At 40.3% G+C, this 26857-nt stretch overlaps 1 protein-coding gene across 2 annotated transcripts in view; it reads right to left on the bottom strand.

Moving 5' to 3' along the window:
- Window positions 1-26857, bottom strand: part of SP3 (Sp3 transcription factor) — a 96211-nt gene that overhangs the window by 61832 nt on the left and 7522 nt on the right. For both annotated transcript variants that reach the window (XM_045558944.1, XM_045558945.1), the window contains exons 2-3: window positions 23165-23295; window positions 16951-17191 (exon numbers count right to left, since the gene is read on the bottom strand). The gene's annotated coding sequence lies outside the window, so the exon portion shown is untranslated. The remainder of the gene's footprint in view (window positions 1-16950; window positions 17192-23164; window positions 23296-26857) is intronic.

Below are 26857 nucleotides of genomic sequence, written 5' to 3'. Positions count from 1 at the left end.
CATAGAACATTCTGACATGCAAAAAACACTTCTTTCTGAAAAAGAGAAAATACCTACCTGAACTAACTATTTTGCTTTTAAGAGACACATATGGGGGAGGTGGTGGGGATAATGAAGAGAGGTTGATTAGTGCTTACAAACATACAGATAAAAGGAATAAGTGTTTGATAGCACAGTAGGTTAACTATATTTAACAACAATATGTTGTATATTTCAAAATAACTAGAAGATTTGAAATGTCCTCAACACAAAGAAATGATAAATGTTCAAAGTGATAGATAACCTAAGTATCCTGATTTGATCATTTACACATAGTATGCATGTATCAGAATACCCCATGTACCCTACAAATATGTAAAAATATTATGTATCAATAAAAAAAATTAAGAACAAAAAAAGATACATATACCAAAACTATCACTCACTACTACAGTAAGGTTCAGAGAACCCTCTTGGACCATACTTGAAAGAGTTATTGTCATGGGATATCTTAAGAAGATGGCTGGAAATTAAGATAGTCTCTTCAAAGAACACCCTTTCCTAACTATTTTAGTACTATTGTCAAAGCTTGAAATACAGTTTAATTAAAAGATATTTGTTTTCTTAGTAGAAGGTACCTCAGTGGCACCTACTGCTACATTTACATAGGAACCCAAAATTGCAGTTGCTTAACAGAGCAGTACAGTACTGGCTATTGTCTGCACTTCCTCTTTTGCAAAATGCTTTGAGGAAGCTCTGTGCTGGCCACTGCTTACATCATAGTAGGAGATCTGGATGTCACCTTATTTTTCCTTATCCTCAATTTCATCACTTTTTTAAAAAAAATTGTATGTGTTTTTATAAGTTTTCTTAAATCCTTTGGAAATGTGATGAAGGTCAAAAGTCTCCAAGGTTCTGTACACCTACTGGCATGAAATCTTTCGCTCATCTTCAACCCCTTTCTTCCCTACAAAGAAAAGAGGCCACTAAATATTGTTTGATGTACATCTGCAAGAGGCTAGCCATTCTGTACTAAAAACAGAGACAGCCCTGGATAGGTGCACAACTGAAGGACTGTGTCCTTTCGTTCATGCTCTCTACTTGTCCATTTCTTCCCTCCTGAACATCTATCAAATGGACCATATGAAATTGCCAATATTCAACTGTTTTTTAATCTAAAAAGGTGGCAGTTTTGTATAGTTCAACCTAAATCAATATCTCATGAACATAACCTTTACTGCTATAATTGTGACCCTATTTTTCCCCACCCTAGATCTCTTTAACCTGTTCACAGGATTTCAAGAACCTTAATTTGTTCTACTTACATAATCACTATCACACTTCAGAAACATTCTAGTTTACATTAACCAGGTATACTTAACCCCCTTCGTATTTCATATCTTCCCTACTTTCTCAAAAATATACCTCAAAAATCATATCTCTTATTTTTTTCTTAATCTAACAAAAGGTAGAGGTAACATTTTTGAGCTTTTACTATTTTACTATGTGCCAAGTCCTTCAGATCTTTATTTAATCTTCATAGCCCTGTAGGACAAGTACTATAGATTTATCATTTTACAGATGAGGAAACTGTAAAGATTATGGAATTTGCTCAATGTCACTTTCAAATAAGTGACAAGATTCAAACCCACATTCTTCAGTCTTGCCAATCAACATATCAGGTCTTTTTAAATGATCAGTTTAAAAGATTAACCTGCCCATTATGTGAAAAAATAAAAGTAAATAAATACAAGATAAATAAAACAATAAAGTAGATAAAATTGGTACATATTTATAAGAAAGATCATTTTTAAAGTAAGTCTTTGAGCTCCTTGTGTTAGGGATCCTATACTTTGAATGCTCTAACCAATACTGACACATTGTAGATGTTTAATAATAAGCAGAAAGATTGTCAAGACAATCATCTTGTGGGAAAATGGATGATAAATAAAAAAGTTAACTGATAAATACTGTATAGTAAAATTTCTTTGACCTCATAATAGCTCACTTCTTTCAAAATCACCTTCCCAAAATGAGTCAGATCCTTCTTTTCTTTGGTTTTTTTTTAAATTTTTTACTTTTTAGAGACGGGGGTCTCCTTATGTTACCCAGGCTCTTCTCAAACTCATGGCCTCATGCAATCCTCCCACCTCAGCCTCCCAAGTAGCTGGGACTACAGGAATGACCCACTGCATCTGGCCTTGACCCCGATTTTCATTCAAGCTCCACACCAACCATATCACTATGGTACAAAAGGCCTGATGTCTTTATAATTCAAGGAATCCCATTCTCTTTATCCAGAACATTGACATTCCTTGGTATTCTAAAATTTCTAATTATTTACAACAGTCCTGAAGCGATCTTCATGTCAGTCCAAGAGGCTTAGTCCACTGACGTTAGATTTCTGAGTCGTGGCAATTTTCCAAGAAAAAATGGTTTATTTATTTCTACCTCATTAATAACCTATCTTAGAAAAAGAATGCTCCAGATTCTCTTGATTATAAACTAGAAAACTTAAGAGGTGGCTTTACTTAACAAATAATAATAAATAAATAATCTGACCATAATAAGTAACAAATAACCATTTAAGTGTGATATCCTTAAGCAATGAGTAACAACCTTCAGCCTGGAGTATATTCATGCTTTATTTCATAATTCAGTCTTTATCTTACAATAAAATTTATTCCCTTTAATTATATAAACCAGACTTATATAGCAACTAATCCCAAAAGAGACAAGCATACCCAAAGTCTAGCTAGAGAAGGGAAGAGGAAGAGGAATAAAATAAAAAATGACATGGCCGGGAGAAGACTAGATAAAACTGTAGAAAATACTGAAGACAGTTCTTACCTGTCTTTAGGGAATAGAATTTTTCCAGTTTCCCCTAAAATGGCTGAAATGCTGCACCATATAATCAATCCATTTCAACCCAAGAGTTGAAGTAAAAAATAAATGCAATTATATGCACATACACATATATATGTATAATATATATGTATAAATGATATAAATATACAAACATATAGTATAATCCACAATGAATTTATAAATTGTGGATATGGTCATTAAATGAAATATAAAATGAATGAAGAAAGAGATGATTGTCATCATGGATAAATCTCAAAACCTATTGAGTGAAAAAAGCTAGAAGGATAAACCATATAATGCTACAATATTTATATAAAGCTTTAAAATGTACCAAATTATATTCTATACTATATATGGATATATACATGTGTAGTAACACTAATATCTTGCATGGGAATGATAAACGCTAAATTTAAAATGGTGATTACCTTTGGTATAAAGAGAATGAGATTTGAATGAGTTCCTATAGGCTTTGTTTATATTTGCAAGTTTTCTTAAGCTTGGCTGAGTATACTATTATTATATTCTCTATACTGCTCTCTTTGCCTGAAATACTACATAATCATTATTTTAAACTAAAAAAAAAAGAAAATTAACAAATGAGTCCATGATAGAAGTACTGTAGTAAAATAAATATGCCAAGCAACTGATTGACTGAAGGGGTGGAGGTGAGGGGGAGAATGATTCATATATGACTAAGTTTTCCAGCTTTAGCAACTAGAAAGATAAAATAAAATAAGGGATTAAAAAAAAGAGACAATGAGTTTCCGATGGGTGATCCTAAGTTTGGTGTTAGATGTGCCAAGTTGAAGGAGCTAGCAGGACACCATGAGGTAGGTAGCCAACAGACTAGCGTCAGTTTCAATCTATAGCTGCAAAGAGAAACAGTGGCAGGTAAGGATTTGGAGGCTCTTAGCTCCATGCATTTGTCTTCAAACGTGAACAAGTCTCTCCATTTTTAAAAAGCCTCCATATGGGTGGGCACAGTGACTCACATTTATAATCCTAGCACTCTGGAAGGCAAAGGTGGGAGGATCACTTGAAGCCAGGAGTTTGAGACCAGCGTGAACAAGAGCAAGACCCTGTCTCTACAAAAATTAGAAAAATTAGCCAGGCATGGTGGCACGTGCCTGTATTCCAATGCACTCTAGCCCAGGCAACAAAGTGAGACTCTGTCTCAACAGCAAAAACAAAAACAAAAAACACAAACAAAAACAGAAAAAACCTCCATGTGACCTCTGTTGTCTCTAGCTATTGTCATCTTTCTTTCCTTCCTTTCTTTGTCTAAGATCCCAATAACTTGCTCTTTTCCTACTGCCTTCCTAATTGAAGTCTACACCCAATTTCAGCATTGGACACTGTAAACATTTCCTCCTTGAAACTCTTTCCTCCCTTGGTACGTCATCTGTTTTGTTTTTTTCTCAAATGAATATTTCTCTGTATCTTTGCCATTCTGTCCCATGAAAAAACTATCTTTGATGTGTCCCTTACAGTGGCCACTAACCACATGTGGCCAATTAGGAACTTGAAATGTAGTTAGTGTGACTGAGGAACTGAAATTTTTCATTTTACTTAATTTTATTTAATGTCAATTTAAATTTGAATGGCCACATGTGGCTAGCAGCTATCATATTGGACAGTGCAGCTTTAGGGTTTCTTTTCCTCCTTCCAGCCCCTAAAGAAGAACATTACTCCAGACTCAGTTTTTGATTCCTTGAGCTTTTCTTTAGAAGCTCATCCTCCCCCAGAAACTCAATATTCTGCAACTTCAGCCCTCATCTCTCAACTCAATCCCAAATCTTATCTTTAGTTATCTCCTGTCACCAGAGTTCCATTCCATACCCTTCAGCACTGTAAATGCCTCTTGAACTTGGCACTTTCACCTCACACTCAGAATATTTGTAACTGTCTGTACAGAACCAGCTCCACCTCCCCTCGGACGCTTCTGTGTGATAGCAATGCCTCATTTCCTCAGAAGTCTTTGACACATTTCCTCTCTTCCCTCTCACATAGGCCGCCACTTACCAGGTGCTGACCAGTTTTCCTGCGAGTCTCTCTCAGCTACCTGATCACTGAAATCACAAAATTTATTGAACCTGTTCTGCAAGACACTGTGTAGTCCCTACTCTCAAGAAACAGATAATCCACCTAAGAAACAAAATATACACAAATGCAAATAATAGAGAAAAGAAATAACAAAATCTAAAATATACCTGATGCATTATGAAACGACTACCTCTGCATTCAGAAATCACCAGGGGTCAGTTAGATCCTTCTGGAAGGGATCAAAGCATGCTTTGCCCTAGCCAACTTCTGCAGCCCTGGACAGGACCAGACTTTCTGCTCCTTTCTGTTCTACATGTATTAACACATATTAATCTTCCTTTACCTGGCTCAAAAGATTTTAGTGATTCCCATGTATAATATCTCTCACAATTCTTCGTGGCCACCCAGTTAGTAACTTTTACCCTTGAGAATTTATTCAGTGTCTGCCAACAAAATTTTCCTTCCCCCTTCCCTGTGCTTGTGCAAATTCTAACAAGACTTTAAGCTTCAGTTCTTGTTCTCATTTTAATCTCTTTCCATAAAGCCGTTGTTTCCAGCTATTGGCCATTCCCTCATCTTTAACTTTCCATTAACCTTAGGATGTACCCCTTAATACTGCACTTATTTAATTCATGGTTTAGCATCGTCACCACAATTGAAATCATAAGCACTTTATGCACAAGCATACCTTACTCTTGTGTAGTTCTTTTTTTTTTTTTTTTTTTTGAGACAGAGTCTCGCTCTGTTGCCTGGGCTAGAGTGAGTGCCGTGGCGTCAGCCTAGCTCACAGCAACCTCAAACTCCTGGGCTTAAGCGATCCTACTGCCTCAGCCTCCCGAGTAGCTGGGACTACAGGCATGCGCCACTATGCCCGGCTAATTTTTTTCTGTATATATATTTTACTTGGCCAGATAATTTCTTTCTATTTTTAGTAGAGACGGGGTCTCGTTCAGGCTGGTCTCGAACTCCTGAGCTCGAGTAATCCGCCCGCCTCGGCCTCCCAGAGTGCTAGGATTACAGGCGTGAGCCACCGCGCCCGGCCTTCTTGTGTAGTTCTTAAACACTGATTTTCAAGGAAAGAGACAGGTATAGTTTGAAAACAAAATAGCTCTTTGTCCCATGGGGACTTTTTTTTTTTTTAAGCTATGACATTTAACTTATTTGAAGTTCAAATGTCAAAGGAAAATGTGAGATTTTTATACTTTATCAAAAGAGGGATGTTGTTTAATGAAAGAGGTCAAGAAACAGTTCTACAGTGTTGAGCAATAGAACACAATCAATAAGTATCTACTGAAGAATTCATTGATTTCAATAAGCCATGAATTTGGATTCTTTTAGGATTAAGATTTCAGACTTATTTTAATGGAGAAACTATTGATAATATGACCTGCTGATTGTAAAGGGGCCACAAAACTGGTATTGACCAGCTGAACAAATCGTCAAACACTTATAAGGAAGTCTTTAAATGGTTTTATTATGAACCATTTTATATATATAAAATATGTGCAATGTATATGTAATTTATAAAACATAATAAATAATAAATTAAGTGATGAAGTCACCTAATTTAAAAGATTTCTGGAACCAATAGACACCCATAACTTAAGGGTTCTATCACCCTTCACAACAAATGACTTCATTTTTGTTCTAACTATATATATTTCAGTGAGTTATTTTCTTAGTCTAGTATATCAAAAATATGCTATTTCTTTAAATGCTATAGTCAATATTCCTGTCTTACTCATAGCATTGGAATTAATTTGTTTCTAGCATGCTTATTTACTCATCTTATGAGTTTTACTTTTGTACTCTATTTTGAACATTCTCATTTCACATTACTGTGAGACAATCTTTCTACTTCAGATTTCCTACACACTGCTTTGAATAAGCCACTTATCTGCTTATGTTCCTAGTCTACTCAAGTCATTTCATTCCTTCTTTGTATTGACTGACCCTCCCTCTAGTTTTGTATAACAAGCTTACTGCATGTTCCTTCTTCCAGGTCATTGACATACAAAATGAATAAAATTGGTCCTAATATTGATCCCTGGAGCTTTGTAACCCATCCATTCCAAACTATTCCAGACTTTGATATCAAAGTCAATGTTTAATCTACTTAAGTAGTTCATCCCTATACCATACTTATCTGACTTCTAGATTAGGTGTTTGTATAGTGTTCTTTTCATGGTGCTTTATCCTAAAGTCCAAGTAATCGGTTCACAGCTTCCCTTAGCTGATATTTGTTATTAGAACCAGAAGTAATTTTACTTCACTGAGGCAGATCAAAAATGAATCCATGCTGACTTCTTAAATTGAATCATAACTTTCTGATATTTCCAATTGTTGATTTCCTACAAAATTTACCAATGCCTTCTCATTAAGTTAAACGTAATATTTCTGAATCTCATGCTCAGGAGGAAAAGGGATATTTGGGGAATGAACAATAATTGAATGAGGCTGGGTGCAGTGGCTCACACCTGTAATCCTAGCACTCTGGGAGGCAAAGGCGGGTGGATTGTTTGAGCTCAGGAGTTCGAGACCAGCCTGACCAAGAGCAAGACCCCGTCTCTACTAAAAATAGAAACAAATTATATGGACAGCTAAAAATATATATAGAAAAATTAGCCGGGCATGGTGGCACATGCCTGTAGTCCCAGCTACTCGGGAGGCTGAGGCAGGAGGATTGCTTGAGCCCAGGAGTTTGAGGTTGCTGTGAGCTAGGCTGACGCCATGGCACTGTAGCCTGGGCAACAGAGTGAGACTCTGTCTCAAAAAAAAAAATAAATAAATAAATACATAATTGAATGAGGGTTTTACTTATTATAACTCAGTGTCCCCAACCTTTTGGCACCAGGGAACAGTTTCATGGAAGACAATTTTTTCATGGGTTGGGGTTTTGGGGTGGGGGTGTACAGCGGAGCTTTGAGGCCCTGGCTCTAACATGCCAGTCCAAAGCCCAGAGGTAGTGAGTTATCTCACTTGATTGTTCACAGTCATTAACAGATCAAGCTCCTGTTCTACTCTTCCCCCCTTCTCACTACTGCATTTGACTAGTCTTTAAAAAAAAATAAAGTATTTCAAGTCATTTTCTCTTTATTGATGAATTCAAACATCTGTTAACAATCAAGAAGAAAATATTTGAATTACAATAGCATAAATCTATTACAGTAGTCAAAATTCATAGAACTGTGTACCTAAAAAGCATGAGTTTTACCATATATAAATTATACCTCAATTTTTTTAAATGCAAGAAAAAAATAGAGAGAATCTTTACTTAAAAAAAAAAACCCAGTAGAATACTGAAAGCGAAACACTGTGAGAATAATACAGAGGATGGCACAGGTCCCCTGTACCTAGAGGGGTTTAACATGGACTATTTAATTGTGGAAACTTTTTTGAGGAGGAGATAAAAATGTATGAATAAGGCGTAGAAATTAATAGTTTGGAAGTAGGTAAAATCCATGGATACAGCAGAATGGAAAAAAGTACAAACTTTTAAAAATTTACTTAATGTATGCTAAAAGTATATGCATGAAAAGGGAAAATGAATAAACTCACAGAGTTCTCCATAAACACATTGTCTCTGAAAATATAATAGCAAGATACTAGAAAGAAGAGCAGTTTTATATTTGTACTTAACTGCTTTGCCCACTTGAAAGTAGAGACCAACAGAAAACTTTGCACATAGAACTTCAATAAATTTGTTGAATAGATGGATATTTAACTTCTCTTATCCCATTATTAGTCAGTTGTCCCTAACTTGTTTTCTATTGTTTTTAATTAATCTTTTTTTTTTTTTTTTTGAGACAGAGTCTCACTCTGTTGCCCGGGCTAGAGTGCCATGGCATCAGCCTAGCTCAGCAACCTCAAACTCCTGGGCTCAAGTGATCCTCCTGCCTCAGCCTCCTGAGTAGCTAGGATTACACATCTGGCTAATTTCTTTTTTTTTCTATTTTTAGTAGAGATGGGGTCTCGCTCTTGCTCAGGCTGGTCCCAAACTCCTGACCTCAAGCAATACGCCCACCTCAGCCTCCCAGAGTGCTAAGATTACTGGTGTGAGCCACTGAGTTTGCCCTAATTTATCTTAGTTTTTTAATAAACTTTTTATTTTGGAATACTTTTAGATCGCAAAAATAGTTGCAAAGATAATACAGAATTCCCATATACCTCTAACCCAGTTTCCCCCAATGTGAGTTGTCTAATCATCCCAGTTTGCCCAGACTGTCCTGGTTTTAGCAGTGCAAGTCCCACATCTTAAGAAACCCTCTCCCAGTCAAACTGGGAAGGTTAATCGCCCCACAATGTTAGCATCTTACATTACCATGGTACATTTGTCAAAACTACGAAACCAACACCAGTGCATTACTACTAAACTCCAGACTTTCTTTGGATTTCACTGGTCTTTCCATTAATGTCCTTTTTCTATAACAGGATCTAATTCAGGATACCACATTCACTATGTTTAGTCATCATGTCTTAGTGCCCTCTGGCCAGTGACGGTTTCTTAGTCTTTCCTTGCTTCTCATGACCTTGACTCTTTTGAGGAGTAAAGTAGTCCCCACTTATCCATAGGGGATATGTTCCAAGACCCCCAATGGTTGCCTGAAACTGCAGACAGTACTGACCCAATTGCCATCAATGGGAACACATTCTGTTCACATCCTCCACCCACACATTTGCTGACTTTCCATCTTAATCAAGCACTTGCCACACACTATGGCTGTTAACTTTTGCCTTTTGAGGTACAACAGCAAACTAGCACAAAGTTCTTTTTCCTTCATCACAATTTCACAGTCAGAAGATGCATCCTTACTGTAAATCTCAGCAACCTCAACATACAATTTTTTTTTCCTTATTAAGTTGAGAACTTTCACCTTTTCACTTCAAGGAAGTATTTTATGGCTTCTCTTTGGTGTATCCGAATTGGCATCATCACTACTCTTGCACTTTGGGGCCATTACTAGGTAAAATAAGGGTTACTCGAACACAAGCACTGTGATACCATGACAGTCCATCTGATCACCAAGGGGGCTGCTGAGTGACTGACAGGCAGGTAGCAAAGACAGACAGTGTGGATACACTGGAAAAAGGGTATCCAGTGTACACCCTTCATGTCCAGGTGGGACAGAGAGAGATGGCCCAAGATTTTATCACAATACTCAGAAGAGCACACAATTTAAAGCTTATAAATTTTTTTCCATTTAATTTTTTTTTCCATTAAATTTTTTCCATTTAATATTTTTGGACCCTGGTTTACTGCAGGTAACTAAAACTGCAGAAAGTAAAACCATGGATAAGGGGCACTACTGTACTGAGCATGTATTTCGTAGAAAGTACTTCCATTTGGGTTTGTCTGATGTTTTCCTCAAGTTTAGACCGGTGTTTAATGGGCTTTGGGCCCCTAATTTTATTTATTGATTTATTTATTCATGTATTTATTTATTTATTCTTAGAGATGGGTTCTCACTATGCTGCCCAGGCTGGAATGCAGCGGCTGTTCACAGGTGCCATCATAGTGCACTGCAACCTCAAACTCTTGGCCTTAAGCGATCCTCCTGCCTCAGCCCCCTGAGTAGCTGGGACTACAGGCACACACCACTGTGCCCAGCCCTAATCTATTTTTAAACTCTACAAAGACAGTGCTTATTTTCATGGTTACATTAACCAATATGGACTTTAAATTCCACAGAACATTATTTTAATGCAAAGGGATTAAATCACTTTGTCCAAGATCATACAGTAAGACTGAATTTTCTGATTCTAGATACAGTTCTCACATTACTGTTCCACAAAAGGCAAAATCAAAATTGCTTCAAATTCAAAAAATTTTTATTTAAACTCAAAATGGCAGGGCTCATTGTCCAAGTTACCTTTGAAGCCATGAGACTTCTTTACCTGTGCCACTCTCAGAGAATAAAAATATGTACTACCATTTGGCTAATAAAAAAAGCTACAAAAGTTTATTTTTCTAATTATGAAATGAAGATATATTATTTGAAGAAATAACTAAAAGAAATAAAATAAAATTACTGTACCTATAATTCCCCTACCCTAGAAAAATGACTGGTTATAACTGTTAACTGTTTTTATATCCTTTTCATCTTTTTTCTATCTATACACACTAATTTTAATTAACTGTAAACATTTAATATAGCATGAATATCTTTTTATATATAATTAAACACCTCTGATGTCATTTTTGATGCCTGCATAATATTTCAAAGTATGGCTGCATTATTTAACATCCTTGTAGCTAAACATTTGCACAGATCCATGATAATTTCCTAAGGTTGAATTCCTGTAAGTGGACTTGCTGTAGCAAAGGGTATACCAATTTTAAGGCTTCTGACATGCACTGCTAAATTACCCTCCAAAGTGGATAAATTTACCAGTTTATCCACTCACAAGCAATGTATAAAAGTACTCGTTTCTCCACACACTTAATTTTTTATCCTTTGCCAAATTGATCATCAAAAATATGGCTCTTGGCCAGGCGAGGCTGCACGTCTTTAATCCTAGCACTCTGGGAGGCTGAGGTGGGAGGATCACTTGAGGTCAGGAGTTGGAGACCAGCCCGAGCAAGAGCAAGACCCCCAACTCTACTAAAAATAGAAAAAATTAGTCAGGTAATTAAAAAACAGAAAAAATTAGCCAGGCATGGTGGCATGCCTGTAATCCCAGCTGCTCGGGAGGCTGAGGCAGGAGGATCACTTAAGCCCAGGAGTTAGAGGTTGCTGTGAGCTAGGCTGATGCCACGGCACTCTAGCCCAGGCAACAGAGTGAGTGAGACTGTCTCAAAAAAAAAATTTTTTTTTAATTTTAAGAAATATGGCTCTCTTTTGTTTCATTTTAAGTTGTATTTCTTTGATTACTAGTGAGACTGAGCATTTTTATATGGTTAGTGCCATTTGTATTACAGTATGAATTTCTTGTTTATACCCTTTATCCAATTTTTTATTAAGTCATTCATTGTTTTCTTATTGATTTGAAAGTGCACATTAATGACATTAAGCTTTTTCTCTCAATGTTTCAAATATTTTTTGCCAGTTTTTCATTTGCCATTTAATGATGTCTAGCTATTCAGAGGTGTGAGCCATTCTCATTTGCTTTCTACCTTTGGAAGCTGTTTGTGTCGTTTGGTTTGGTGTTGGCTGAGTTTTAAAACAGAGCTCAGTTCCAGATCCTGGTAGCTCCCGGCGGCTCAAGTCAGCCTGTGGGTCTTTAAGCCCTGTGGCACAGCAGTCTCCTCACAGATGACAGTGCTCCCCTTCCCCGTGAGGCAATACTCCCATCCTCACAGCCCCAAGCATTGGAAGACAAACAAGAAGTGAAAACAAATTCAAAAGCACACTGCCCTGAAATAAATTACAAAGATAATGATAACCTTCAGTTACAACAAAAAAAGCACCCATCTTTTAACACAATTCAGCTCCAAAACCTCAAAATAGTCTGTTTTAGTGGTTTTAGTGCAGCAGAGTAGGGGTTCCCAGCACATGGTTTGCGCCTCCTTCCATCAAGTCCTCCCCCAAGGCTCCCGGCTGCCTCGGAACAAGGAATAAGAGCTTTGGCTCTCCTGTCTTGCTCAAGGAGGCCAGGCTTTCTCTTCCTGTTTCTCCTTCTCAGTCATGACAATTTTATGACAGATGTCAATACTGATAGTTATTAGAAAGAACTAGAAAGATTAAAAAGCCTTCTATTTCTTCTCTTTTTAACATAAAAACACTTAAGACAATGAAAGCTTTATATTCAAGTTAAGTAAAGAAAAAAATAAATAAATAAAAAAGAAACACTTGAGGCAAGAAGGAGGACTGGTTCACAGATGGTAAACATAGTTTGCTTGTTTTTTTCTTGAGACAGAGTCTCACTATGTTGCCTGGGCTAGAGTGAGTGCCGTGGCGTCAGCCTAGCTCACAGCAACCTCAAACTCTTGGGCTCAAGCGATCCTCCTCCCTCAGCCTCCCGAGCAGCTGGGATTACAGGCATGTGCCACCATGCCTGGCTAATTTTTTCTGTTTTTTAATTGCCTGGCTAATTTTTTCTATTTTTAGTAGACTTAGGGGTCTTGCTCTTGCTCAGGCTGGTCTCCAACTCCTGACCTCAAGTGATCCTCCCAGCTTGGCCTCCCAGAGTGCCAGGATTACAGGTGTGAGCCACTGCACCTGGCCAGTTTGGTTTTTTTTTAAATTGACAAAAATTATATATATGGTGTACAAAACATGATGTTTTGAAATACAAATACATTGTGGAATGGCTAAATCAAGCTAATTAACATATGTATTACCTCACATACTTATCATTTTTTTGTAATGAGAACATTTAAAATCCACCCTCTCAGCAGTTTTCAAGTATACCTTACATTGTTATTAAATATAGTCAGCAATGGATCTCATATATATATATATATATATATATATAAAGAGAGAGAGTACAATAGATATCCTGAATTTATTTCTCCAGTCTAACTGAAATTTTGTAACCTTTAACCAACATCTCCCCACCTCAATCTCCAGGTCACCACCATTCTACTCTGCTTCCAAAGACAGACTTTTTTAGATTCCACATATAAGTGAGATCATGCAGTATTTGTCCTTCTGTCTCTGGTTTATTTCACTTAATGTCTTCCATGTTCATCCATGTTGTCACAAATGACAGGATTTCCTTCTTTTATAAGGCTAAATAGTATTCCACCGTGTATAATATACCACATTTTCTTTATTGGGACAACAGGCATGCGCCACCACGCCTGGCTAATTTTTTGTATTATTTTAGAGATAGGGTCTCTGTTGCCCAGGCTGGTCTTAAAGTCCTGGCCTCAAGCGATTCCTCCCAAAGTGCTGGGATTACAGGTGTGAGCCATTGCACCTGGCCTCACTTTTTTGATAATAGCCATTCTGACAGGCGTGAGCATAGTTTGCTTTTCTACTGGGAATCACGGGACCTCAAGAAGGTCTCCTCCTCACATATTCCCCAGAATATCTCCCTGCCACCAACTCACCATAAATGGTTTGTTTCTGAAGTTCCTGACCCAGTACCCAGATAGGGTGGGTATGTGTAAGTGTTAGAAATGTAATTATCCTTGTGAAGTCCTGAGGTCTATGAAGTAGGTGTCTGTCCTCAAGTCTTCAGAGATGCAGATTGTCCTGCAGAAACAAAGGGGTACCTGTAGTTCCTCCCAGATTGCTCTTTCTCATTGAGAAAAGGGATCTTGATGGAGAAAGAGCACATTGGGCCCTAATTAAGGGGGAGCAGACCATGTAGGGTGCTGCTAGGGCCTCAAGCGTGTGCTTACTCCTACCTACCGGGTAAATCCAGCTTTGGTCCTCAGGTAGCTACTGTACTGATATTAAAATAGTCAAAGGGATGTGGTGTACACCCCAACCTACTCACTGCTCGCAAAAGCTGGCCTAATTCTAAAGCTACAAATCAGAACAACTCAACCTAAAGCCAGCAACCCCAGGTCACATCCCTGATTCCAAAAGGCTTCAGCCCAGGTCCTGTTCAATGAAGCTGTGTTATAGAAATATTTTTTTTAAACTTGTAAACTCCCTGTTTTCTAGAGCTTCCTTGTTGGTGACCTTATTTTGCCATCCAGTTTCAATGTTAATGCAGCATGGAAGGGGAGTGGGAGGGATGTCCTAGTCTGAGCCAAAGCTGGGCTCTGAGCCAGGATACAGATTCGTCTGGGCATGTCTGCTGGGCTTGCCAGGAGTCTCTCAGCACGAGGGACTGAGGAGCTCATAGAAAATAACATCCTAAGGCAGCGGGTGTGGGGGAACACATTGCAGATGTCAGGATCACCAGGAAATCTTTTAAAAAGTGTATCCTGAACAAGTACGTCTCTCATTCTGTGTGCTTGTGTGTGCGCATGCGCATGTGGTGCAAGGAGCCCTGCTTTTGCACCAAAATTGGCCCTCAAAGTTATGCAGATCAGCCTGCACCCAAGGCACTGAGAGCTTCAGAGAAAACAATGTGGCTCTGTACATAAGAGTTCCCAAGACTCTGGCACTGTGACCCTGCTATGCTGCTCTGAACACCAATAGCTTCAGGACTTCAGGCACTGTCTGCACCAGGAATTCTTAAACTAGAAACCATGGACTCCTGGGAGTCTAAGAGTAGGCTGCAAGGGTCCATGAACTCCTGAAAACTGCATGCAATTTACTAGGTATATGTTTATTTTTCTACAAAAAGGTTCTATAAGATTCTCAAAAGAGAGTGTCATCCTCAAAAGAACTACTGCTCTGGCAACTGCCAAAAAAATACTGGGGCAAGCAGAGTTTGTAAGACGCTGCACATGCTACTATGGTATACATTGGCCAAAGCTAGAAAAATGCTATTTCTTCAGTTAGTGTAACTTATTTTTGCCTTGAGGCATCAGTGACCTTGAAAACACTGGTTATGTGAAAAATATGAAATCCCACCCAAGCTTCGAGCCCACTTTAAATGCTTTCACCTCCTCCCTAGCCAAAAATCATCGCTCCCTTGCTGAAGCTTGCATCCCTCTTCTGTAACACTTAGCATTTTTTACCTAGTATTTTAGATATGAGTGCATACATCATTTTCTTCTACAAACTATAACCTTTGAGAGTGGGAATGATGTCTCATCCATCTTCTATCTTACAGTGTCCAACATAGAACATTTACGTACTTATCATTAGAGCAAATCGTAAATCCAATCTATCTGCCAGAACTTTTCACTCTCTCTACTAAAAACAACTATATTTCCTTGGAAATTATGCATTTTATACATATTCCAAGTAACTTATATTGTCCTAGTCAATTGATTTACTTATTTACACATCATCCAATATTTGCTTGCCTTATCTGTTTACTTGGCTGTAACCTGCTTAGAGGGCAAGGAGCACATATAACCCGAACTATGTAAACCTAAATGCCTCTTGGGAAGAACACACGGGGTTCAGCACCTTAGTGTGTGTGTCTCACAGCACACATATGCCACCAGGAATTGTTTCACATGACACAGACACAGAACAGAGGTTGGTAGGGGAAAAAAAGCAACTACTAACGTAGGAATTAAGCAAAAGAGACAAATCATCAGAGTATAGAACTGAATGCTGAAGAGGAGATAAACCAAAGAGAGAAGCCTGAACCTGTCGGAGACCTGTCGGAAAAAGGGAGAAAGAGCCGACAGGCAGCAGCCTGGCCTCAGGGGGTGTGTGTGGCTCAACAACAGTTTAGAACTTTGCAGTTGGCCCCGGGCTGGTCTTCCAAGAGCTGCCAGGTTTTTTCTAACCCTATTACCCTGTTTGGTTTCTTCCATTTTTTGTGTCAGGCTTTTCTTATGTTCAAAAAAACCCTATATGTAAGTTATTATATGTAAAATGATGTTAATGAAATCACTTTACGTTGTCTGTTTACAAAGTGGAACACAGGCAGAATATTTTTAAACTGATCTGAGCACATTCCTAATTATCAGAGCAACAGAGGCACCAGGACACGGTGGCTTTCTCCTTTTTCTCCTTTTTGTCTCAGTTTACTGTTTACTTACATATCCACCCACATGTTAACACATCCTTAGTTCTGCACAAAGTTTCCAGGGGACTGCGGGCTCTTACCGACCATTTCCACTTAATGACTGAATTGTGTTACAGTGTGATTATTCTGGGGACGCTGATTAACTGATGACGGGCAGAGTCATAAATTAAACCAACCAATCCACAGGCAAGGGTCAATGCAAGTTGCACAAGGAAAGGCCACACCATTGAGTGGCTACATGGAGAGTAGCTTAGCTAAATACACCAGTACCACCCAGAGCCCTGCCCTAGGACCCAGGGGTGATTTTAGGGTAAATGCAGTTAGATAAATTAGATAATCTCACATTGTTCATTGAGCTTATCACAAGTGTAAAGAGTTCATTTACCATTCAACAAGCATATATTGAACACCTATATGTGGGATCCATCATTAAACAGAATAAAAACACTGCCTGTTAGAATGAAGTTTGAATTCTAACAGAAATGAGTCCCATCTCGGCATCATCTGTCAATCCTTGTGGTAGTTTCACATTTTCTCTAGGTCTCAATTCTTGGAGGTTATTACCTTGTTCATCCCTGGTGTTTGCATCTCTGGGTCCAAGACGAGTTTGTTTTCAGCACCCTGGGTCTTTGGAGAGGCAGGGTCTCTGCATTTCTGGGTCCCAGGTTCAACCCAATTCTCTCCCATGTGCATATGCAGTGGTTAAAGAAGAGACTTTTCTGCTTTTCTCACCACCTCAGCTGGCGCTTCTTAGGCTCTGGCCTTCAGGATCTCTGACTGCTGAGAGAGACTTCTGGGAGAGGGGCTGAGAAAATAGGAGTGGGTCCAGTTTAACCCACTTACTTCCCAAAAGAGGAAACTGAGACCAGAAAACCAAAGTGACTTGCCAGTGTCACATAGGAGGACTTGGATGTGTCCCCTGTCCCCTGGTCCCTTCCTCCCAGCCTAGTGCTTTTCTATCATATTATAAATGACACACCCTATAGGGTCTAACAAGTTTTTAATTGGCGTAAACTATTAGTTACTATTCTGTAATACATAATGTGCTCTTTTTCTCTACTAACATCCAGGGATGGCATTGCACAGGGTACAATTTTAAAAATAAAATAATAATGTAGGTTAGACCCTATAGAACAGAGGCGTAGCAAGACACATGGTCAGAGAGAGCTCATATCAAGAATGACGATAGAGAGATTTCTTGTTAGGCTGGAAATCTCGATTACCAAGGTATCACATCTTCTCTATCACCCCAAACAGGATTAAAGTAAGGCATAGGAGCTGGTATCCAGTGTCCTGAAAGCTCCTGTGGCTATAGGCCAGGCTATAGTTAAGTTAGAATAAAATCTGTGTTCCGTGCACTAATCCACTTATGTGTTTTTATAATTGTCTTCTCAGTTTATTAGGATACGCCAATTTTGAAAGGGGTCCAGTGTTGTCACAGCTGGGCTGGACTATGCTAAGAGGAAAGAATTTTTCTAGATCTCACTCAATATTGGAACCAGGAACAACAGCTGCCTGAGCCAACAGCACTGATGACTATGGGATGGAGAAAATTGAAACCCTAGGAAGCTTACCCTTGCTTCCCATCTGACATTTTTCTCTTAAAGAACTCTGACAAAACTTAAAACTTAATAAGAAACCATATGATCCAAGACACCCTATACATAATTCATTAGCTTTTAACAGTCCTTACCAACTAATCAATTAGCAGTTAAACAAAAGCACGGGTTTGGTGTCAGATTTAATTTTTCCAAGTACCAGTGTTATGACTTGGGGCAAGCTCCTTAACTTTTCTGAGAGTTGGTCTCTTTACCAATAAAGTGGAAATAATAAAACCTCCCTGATCTTCCTCTCTCGGTTGTGAAAATTAAATGAGCAAGCATATGAACGCTTTTTATAAACTGTAAGCACTGTAAAATTTTAATTATTGTTACAATTAGCATTCCACTTAAAAACTTTCTTAATTAAGCTCAATCTTACATTTAATAACAATATGAACTTGAAACTCTGCATTGGGGGGTTTGAATGTTATCAATGTTACTATTTTAAAATTCAAGGAAACAAAACAAATTCCTGTATAATCATGTGCACAAACATAGTTTTCTTTCTTGCTTGCTTTTTCTCTTTATTTTTCTTTCTTCCTTCTTTCCTTTAATAAATATACAATTTCTTTCTCTTATCACTGAGAAATCTAAAAAAAAAAAAAGAGCCACTGGGATGAATTTTTCTTTACACATTTTATGGAACAGATAACATTGTTTAATCAATGCTGGGTTTTGCAGCAGAACTCCAGTCTGAATTCTGCTTGGTAGTAACTGCCTGTCTCCTTCAAAAGGGCTCACACTTTGATGACTGGGAAAATCTGTTCCTTCAGATCCTGTACTTTTATTTTCAACCATGGAAATGTTTATTCTTCCATCCCAAACTGCATGAACACTATCTTTGCTGAGACAAGCAAAGCTTTGCCACTTTTGGTAGCTTCGATCCCAAAGTGATTCTATAGATTTGGTTGCCCAGACAAGGTGACTGACAGGCAGACATTTACTAACATGCACAGGACTGAGGGATACCCTTACGATGAAAGAATTCTTAGGCTCACATCTGCCAACCTCCAGGGCATAATTCACATTTTTATTTTATTATTTTATTTTATTTTTAAAATTGTACCCTGTGCAATGCCATCTTTGGATGTTAGCAGAGAAAATGAGCACATCATAATAAAGTATTACAGAACAATAACTAATAGTTTACACCAATTAAAAATGAGAACCCATAAAATAGTCTTATTGCCAGGCTGCTAGGGAGGAGCAAAGTCCTTTAACCATTAAGATTGGGACACATTAGAAAGAGACTTTGCCAAGTCAGATGAGGTGGTGAGTGCCTGCAGTTCCACCTACTCAGGAGGCTGAGGCAGGAGGACCCTTAGCACCTGTAGTGCACTCAGCTGCACCTGTGAATAGCCACTGCACCCCAGCCTGGGCAACACAGAAAGACCTCGGCTCTAAAAAACACAAAAAGGAAAGAGACTTTTCGTAAGCAATTCAAGAGACGTAAGAGTTGGTAGAGGGAAGAAGGACTGGAGGAAGAAAACAGCAAGCTTTATTAGGAGCAAACTATTTTCCAGCCAGGCCCATGGAAGGTTCCTGATACAGTAATGAGCCAGTACTGCCCTGATGACCACAGATGGGTCAGGTCATATTTTATTTCTTTCTATTTTTTTAGTAGAGACGGGGTCTCGCTCTTGCTCAGGCTGGTCTCAAACTCTTGACCTTGAGCGATCCTCCCACCCTGGCCTCCCAGAGTACTAGGATTACAGGTGTGAGCCACCGCACCTGGCCCGTGGGTCAGGTCATATTTGATTCTGAAGATGTAGAGTCCAACTTTAAATTGCTAACTGAAGCCTCCCCTGCTTAACTTTCCCACCAGAGTTACTTGATGTTATCACCCTCATTTTCCCAAATGAGAAAAGTAACTAAAAAAATACATTATAAACATATGCAAGTATACATACAAACACACACACACACACACACACACACACACACACACACACACACACACACTCAAACGTGTATGTCCATGAACTTACAGGCCCTTCCGCCAATCTGACAACACAGGGAAACATAATTAATCTACTGGCCAAAATACAGAGTCAGTCCACTAGGCTTCCTTAAAATAAGAATGTATTCTAATTTTTCTTTAAGCCTTTACAAAGTTTTGCATTGCTATCAAAATATTTTTGGAAATTCTGTAATGTTTCTCCTTTTCTCTTGGCTTCTTATTTCTGGCAAGGACTAAACCCCAAAATATCTTTCCTCTGGGACACTGAAATAACTGTCCCAATGCAGCTGCCAGAGCTATAGCTATTCAGAGATTTGAGACAGATTTTCAAGGAAGGCCACTTGTAATTTTAATTGTTTGAGTCAAAAGACCAACTTTCTGAGATGTTCAGAGAACAGGTGTGCGAGAGTTTTTAATCGTGCTGGACGCTCTCATTTTCGTTCATGATTCTATCTGCTGTTTCACTTCTGTTTTGTTCCTCCTTTTGTCTTTGCCCCACCCCTCCTCTGGGTTTTATTTTAGACGTTCAAAAAAAGTCAACCATCTCCTTCCCCCACCCCCCACCCACCTCCCCAGTGCTTTGAGGTTGTATTTCTCCTCTGGTGACCACTCAAAAGCTTCTTTCCTATAATGGTACCACAGCACTGGGGGCCTTTTTACCCAAGACAACCTCCCTCAAGTTTAGACCAAGTTAGGGGGTGTATGTGGTAGATAAACAGACGAAGAAAGCGGTCTCTGCCAACAAGCACACCTGCTTGGCTGGCCCAAACTGAGAGGCTTCCTGCAGATAAACAAAGCTCAGGCCCATTATGTAGCACACAGGAACCTTTTCTGTGCTTGTGCCCAAGCTACTCACCTTCAGATCAGTGCTTCTCATCTCAGAATCACCTGGGAATTGTTTTTAAAAACATCTTTGTCAAAAAATTTTTTTGAACAAAACAAAATCTTTATTTAGACCCACTGAACCAAATCTCTGGGCCTGGGCCTTGCAATTTTTTTTAACAGCTCCCAGATGATTCTATTGTGCAGCAGGGCTAAGAACCACTGATTTAGATTCTGCTCGTGGAAGTTATCCAACCCCAAGCTTACTCCCTTCCTTCCAAACACACCCCAGGAGATTCCTCTGCCTGTTCTCACACCAGAGATTTCTGGGAGCCAGGAAATAAAGTAAGGCGGCTTAGGGAATGCAGTGTGTCTTAGAAAGGAAGAGGGCTGAAGAGAGAGGAGGTGCAGAGGCCAGAGGAGGCTGGGGTTTATGGCCCTCCCTCCTCTCCTCTCTGGATGTGGGCTGCACACAGCTGGTGTTCATGAGGCCACCTCCTCTCCTGAGGGCTGAGCCTCCTAGGATTTGGGGTTGAGATACTTTAAATGTCACGATGCTCAGTTTCTTTCTCGCTGGGGTGGGAGAGGAGAAAACATAAGTGCTGGAAGACGCTGGAGGCTCCGGAACTGTGACGCAGGGACTCTGGGGAGAAGAACACAATCCCCAGCCAGCAAAGGGCAATTTAAAAATTAAGTCACAGCCATGCTGAAACGGTTAGGATACAGTAACAAATATGATTTTACATGCAGATCTTAGCTGGGGAGGCACACAGCTGCTGCTGTGACACAGTCTGTAAAGGCCAGGAGCTCTGCTGGCCAGGGGGAGCCCCAAACCACCCTGGTTCCTTCAGACCCTCCAGCTGCTCCCCACGAAGTCAGGAAAGAATCAGGAAGCCCCCACTTGGAGGCCAGACTAGAGCTCAAAGGAAACGCTGGGGACTTTAGACACCATCGTGGTGTCTAGGCAACTGGTGGGCACCATCTAACACTTCCAGACCAGTGACTCTGCTGGGAGAGGGGGCTGCCCTGCTGCTTAGCTTTTGCTCAAAGATTCTTGGCTACCTGCCTGCCTGCCTCTGGCACGTTCACGGCTGCTGTTGCACTCTTGGCTTATTCTATCCAGAGAAAGTCTCCCTGCCTCCACCCCTCTTTCCATCCCTCTCTCTCCCCAGATGTCTCAGAGTTTATGTGGGAAAGCATGTTCTTACAGCCTGCTAGAGACTTTCCAAGTCATGCCTTCTCCTGCAGTCCTTGAAGCGTGTGAAGGGGACTGCATTCTCTGGGTAGAGTTGCTAAATGGCTCTGGGTTTCCCCTGGCACCGCTCTGATTTGTAAGCATCCAAAACTCAGGTCCTGGCCCTCAGAACAATCAGCAGCAGCAGGATTAATGCAGATGTGCATATGGATGAGTTCCAGCTATGGAGGAGCAAGGGTATTTTACATTTTCTTGTGCAATGAAAATCCTCCTCATTCACGCAACCTTGGCTCCTTCAACTTAATGAAGTTCCATTACCTGGAATTTGGGGTGTGTTTCTCCTTTTCTTTTCCAAAAGAAATCCAAGCAAAGACCAAATGTGGGTGAATGATCTCAGATAATGAACAGCCAGGACTCCTGCCAGATGCCGCCCCACCTCCAAACCAGCATGTGTCAGCCTGTGCTGGTCACCACTGCTCCTTCCTGCACTCAAGCCAGCCAGCCCAACTCCCCTGGGGCTGGGGAGGGCCCTTCTTAAAGCTTCAGCATAATGAGTGCACCTCCCAACTTTAAGAATAGTTTGTTTTTTTTTTTTTTTTAATGAAGTAGATCCATGCAATCTACTGCATTTGGACTCTAATCCAACAGTCAGACCAGGACATAACTGAAATGCTGAATCTGATAAAGCTTTAAAAGGTGTCAGAGCAAAAGGCAGATCCTCCTACTGGAGGAGACTGGCAGGAAACACCGTGCCTGGAACAAATACTCCTGCTGCATGGGTTTCTTGCCATTTTCATTTTTAGAAACCAGAAAAACATGAAATGTAAAAAGGGCTCCAGTTCTAAATATCCCACTCAGGCCTGGCCCCAAGCAAATTTAGAAAATGGACCAGGAGGGTCGGCCCCGGCTTCCGGCCCCTTCCTGCCCCTGTGAAAGTCAAGCACCGAGCTAGGGACACCCTACTCCCTATCCCAGGGTAGGCTGAAGCAGCAGAGCAGAAAAATCAGAGAAGTAGGTCATGGAGTCAGTATAATAATTATCATGAGGCCAGGTGTGGCGGCTCACACCTGTAATCCCAGCACTTTGGGAGGCCAAGGTGGGAGGACTGCTTGAGTCCAGGAGTTGTTCGAGACCAGTCTGGGCAACATAGGCTGGCCTTGAAAAAAATTTTAAAAATTAGCCAGGAGTGGTGGCATGTACCTGTAGAACTGAACTGAAGAACACGATCCGTTGCTGAGGCAGGAGAATGGCTTGAGCCCAGAAGTTCAAGGTTGCAGTGAGCTATGATCACACCATAGCACTCCAGCCTGGGTGACAGAGCGAGACACGTTCTGTCAAAAAAAAAAAAAGAACCAAGTGAGATCATACAAAAGAGAGCATATGAAAGTTCTTTTGAAAATATAAAGTTGACCTGTCACTTATTTAGAATATTTATTCATATTAAGACTCCTTCACACCAAATTCCAAAACAGACACTACACCTAAATATTACTCCTAGTAGACAATATCTCAGTTATCTATTGATGATTAAAATCTATTGATGCAGGATTTGGTGGTTGTGTCTGCCATATCATATTACTCTTGTAATATTCCAAACTGTTACCGAGGATATGTAAATAGCTTCATTGCGTAAAACCAGTTGCCATGGTGTTTGCTAACGTGGACTTCTACCTAGCGATGTGGTATAGTTTCAAAGGTCCCTAAGGGGTGCTCTGCACCACTCTGAGTGGGTGGTGCAAGTCTGTAACCAGACCATATAAAAATTACATCTAGTCTCATTGAATGCAGCTATCTCTGTGATTTGTGAGTAGACTGCTCAATGAGTTCAGAAAAACATTTCCCTCCAGCTCCAGCTGGCAAGATGTCAAGACTGGAAAACACATTTCCTGGTTCTCCTTCTTGCCCCAATTGGGATAGATGACCCTAATTCTCACCACCCCATTTCCTTGAGCCATTAGCAGTGATTGAATTTCTGCCCATCACGACAAGCCTCACACAGATGATTTCAATGCACAGCAGCACCCGTAATAGAGAGAACTATGTTGTGAAACTTCAAATTTACTTTTAATTCCATCTTTGACAGGCCAAATTGAAGCCATGGGTTCTACTTTGCTATGGCCACTTAACACTAGCTGGAAATTCAGGCCCCCTCCAGTTTGTAAAAGTTTTCCTCTCCCATTATCCTCAGATCAGATAGAGGCTTCTCCATTTCTACCTCGGTAGCTTTCAATCCACAGAAAAGCCCCATCTTGACTGGGAGAGGGTATAGAAAGGACAGCCTGAAGCTGGTGTCCCTGAGGAATTGGGGATCCAATGGGAGAGAGACAAGACAGCCAAGTGTCCTCTTACTGAGCGTGCATTCACCGTTTACTGCTGAGCAGAGGAGTTTCATGAGACACACAAATACATGACAAGTAATATTTACACATTCTTAAGTGACCCGGCATCATTTAGTCTGCTGTAAGTTTTCAGAGAAGGAAAAGATAGTAACAGCAGCATCACTCTTAATTATTATCTTTCTTTTTTTTTTCTTTTTTTGAGACAGAGTCTCGCTGTGTTGCCCCGGCTAGAATGAGTGCCGTGGCATCAGCCTAGCTCACAGCAACCTCAAACTCCTGGGCTCAAGCGATCCTCCTGCCTCAGCCTCCCGAGTAGCTGAGACTAAAGGCATGTGTCACCATGCCCGGCTAATGTTTTCTATATATATTTTTAGTTGTCCAGATAATTTCTTTCTATTTTTAGTAGAGACGGGGGTCTCGCTCTTGCTCAGGCTGGTCTCGAACTCCTGAGCTCAAACAATCTGCCCGCCTCGGCCTCCCAGAGTGCTAGGATTACAGGCGTGAGCCACCACGCCCGGCCTTTTTATCTTTCTTTATTGTCACAACGAATCCATGAGGTACCTATGACCCCCCTTTTGTAGATGAGGTAATGGGAAGCTTGAAAAGATTGGGTCACTTGCCCAATATTCCATAGGTATTTAGTGCCAGAGCAAAATTCCAACCCAGATTTATCTGATTCCTAAGTCTTTGCTCTTAACCAGTATACTTGGATGCCTTCCAGAGTTGGGGAACCATTGGGAGGGTGAGGTTTGAATCTGCTCCTGAAGGCAGTCTATGATTTGGATTGCCTTGGATTGAAGGAGGAGGGGAGAGAGTGTATTCCAAATTGCTGAGTTTACATCCTGGGGGCCCCAAACACTGCCTAGTATATGGCAGAAGCTCAGTATCTACTTGATGAATGAATGATGGATGGAGGAGAAACAGCATAAACAAAGGCATGGAGAGGGTGTCAAGGTGGGGGGCAAGGGCTGGGAATGGGAAAATGAGAGTGGGGAAGGGACTGGAGCACGGTGTTCATCCCGGGCAGGCGCAGGAACCGAGGTCACGTAAGCCAGCTGGTCCCACTGGATGGCAGGCTTAGAATTCTAGGGTGAGGAGTTTGGATTTAGTTCTAGGAATTGTTGTAAAGTTAACTCCTAAAGAGGGGCCTGATAAGATGAAAGCCATAATTTAAAAGGATTAATCTGGCTCTGACATGCAGGAGGGGCTAGAAGTGCAGGGACCAGAGACAGTGAGACCAGCCGATGACTGTATGGACCAGGTGAGAACACAGGGGAACATGCGAGGGAGGTCCCGGGGGCTCTGACTGGGGACCTCGGGTCAGCACAGATTTGTGTCTTAAAGAGACAAGAGAATTGGGCATCCCATCATGACTGAATCGTTCATAGCAAGTAGAAGACTGCAGGGAAACATGCATGCTATCCTCCTCACAAGAGTGCTCAGATATGGAGATATTTTCAAAATATCCAGCTCAGCCTCACTGCACAAATAATCACTTTTAAAAATCTTTGGTCATGAGGCCAAAGGAACTGGCTACCGGTATAAGCAAGTGATAGTAGGTGCTTTTAATGATCTTCACTGGCCTGAAAGAAAAAAGGCCTCAAATTAGAGCAGTTTCTTTGTCAAACTTAGGTGCATCCTCCTGCTAATAAGAGTCACGATGCATAAGGTAGCCATTACTACAGAGACTTCCCCAGCCAGACCACAAACTTGTTGAGAACAGTGGCAAGGCCTTCTCCTTTTGGGGGAGCCCCACAGGGGGTTCACACCAGGCACACAGAAATGAGCGCTTCACAAATACATACTGACTTGACTTATTAGTGACCGAGAGAGCTTTCTCCTTATGTCCTAAACAAAGTTATCACTGAGCTGCTTCTAGTACGTGCTCAAAGGGTGACTAGAACTCCAAACACTTGTGTCCCAACATCAGTACTCTGACTATATTTTGATCATATACACCCACAGGGGTTTTGCCTTTAAGAAATGTATCTTAGGTTCTTAGATGCTGGTATTATTCTATGAACAGAAGAGGATTTGAAAATACAGATATATAGATGTCCATTCAATCATTCAACAAATATTTACTGTGTGCCTACTATAAACAATACACACGTGAAAGCACTGTTTATGGCACTAAAAATATATCAGTGAGGCCAGGCGCAGTGGCTCACACCTGTAATCCTAGCACTTTGGGAGGCTAGAGGCAGGAGGATCCCTTGAGCTCAGAAGTTCGAGACCAGCCTGAGAAAGAGTGAGACCCCGTCTCTATTAAAAGTAGACAAAATTAGCCAGGTGTGGTAGCGTGTGCCTGTGGTCCCAGCTACTTGGGCCAGCCTGAGGCTGCAGTGAGCTATGATCATGCCATTGCACTCTAGCTGGGGCAACAGAGTGAGACTCTGTCTCAAAAAAGAAAAAAAAAAATCAGTGAACAACATAGGCCATCTTGCCTTGGTGGAGGTTACCTTCTAGTAGAAGGAGACAGATAATAAAAAATGAACATAATAAACAAGTAAACTAGTAAGTCAGAAAACAATATGTGCCATAGAGAAAAGCA

The sequence above is a fragment of the Lemur catta genome, chromosome 8, assembly GCF_020740605.2.
Source record: "Lemur catta isolate mLemCat1 chromosome 8, mLemCat1.pri, whole genome shotgun sequence".
NCBI lineage: Eukaryota > Metazoa > Chordata > Mammalia > Primates > Lemuridae > Lemur > Lemur catta.
This window is presented reverse-complemented; position numbering and strand designations above follow the sequence as displayed.